The sequence below is a fragment of the Camelina sativa genome, chromosome 11 (genome assembly GCF_030686135.1).
Source record: "Camelina sativa cultivar CO46 ecotype springtype chromosome 11, ASM3068613v1".
Lineage (NCBI taxonomy): Eukaryota > Viridiplantae > Streptophyta > Magnoliopsida > Brassicales > Brassicaceae > Camelina > Camelina sativa.
Window position 1 is genome coordinate 19,421,543 of NC_141890.1, and position 1,101 is coordinate 19,422,643.

Below are 1,101 nucleotides of genomic sequence, written 5' to 3' on the forward strand. Positions count from 1 at the left end.
ATAAATAATAAATAATAATAATAATTATAATAATAAACTACAACTAGTGGTCCCATACCCACTAGCCACCTAACCATAATCACAACCAACAGCGGAAATAACCAATACCAATAAATATATAATTATAAAACCAATATTATAACATAAACCAGATCCAATACTCAACCAACAGGAAACATAGAACCAGCAACCTAGCAATGTTTCTAATGACTCAACTCTAGCAACCTAGCAAGCCAGACAACATCCAATCGAGTCCCTAGAACATCCTCCTCTTCATTGCCTTGATTCCACGATCACACTTTACATGCACCACAAACACAAATTGCAATGCATGAGTATTTTATAAACACTCAGTAAGGCAATCCTCCCAGCTACTAGCAATAGAGACATCTCTAACCATCAATCAACAATCAACAATCAACAACAACAAACCAGGACTCTGCATCGACCGACACCATGCATGCATCGACCGACACCAGTTGGGGTTGCGTCGACCGACGCATGATATGCATCGACCGATGCAAGGTTCACTTGCATCGACCGATACTCCCATTGCATCGACCGATGCATGCTCGACAAAGCACGAAAACCCTAGTGTTTTACGCGCCGTCCTCGCACTTGCATTGACCGACGCACAAAGTGCATCGACCAATGCACATGCCGAGCATCATTCGTTCCCTCGAAGCTTCTCGCCGGATCTTCATTCCTACAACCACAAAACTCGATCACAAGCCACAAGAAAGCTTCCTAACGTCCCAAATAACAATCTAACAATCCTAACAACACATAACACGCAAATCAGAGAGATCTCCAGGTTTGATAAGCCATGGTCATGCACTTACCTTAGCCAAGTAGAATTTGAACCTTAAACAAGCAAGAACACGCTCCTAGGAAACTCCTACAACGATCTCAGCTACAGATCTCTACAGGAAATGCCTCCAATCACCATAAATCACCAAGAACACTCAAGAACACTTAGGGAACTTTTTCTCTCTTTTCTTTTCTCTCCAAAATGGCTAAACACGACTATGAGACAAAACTCGAGTTAAGGGTTTTCCTAACCTAAAACGCAGCGTTTAACTTAAACTCGTCTGCAGAAAA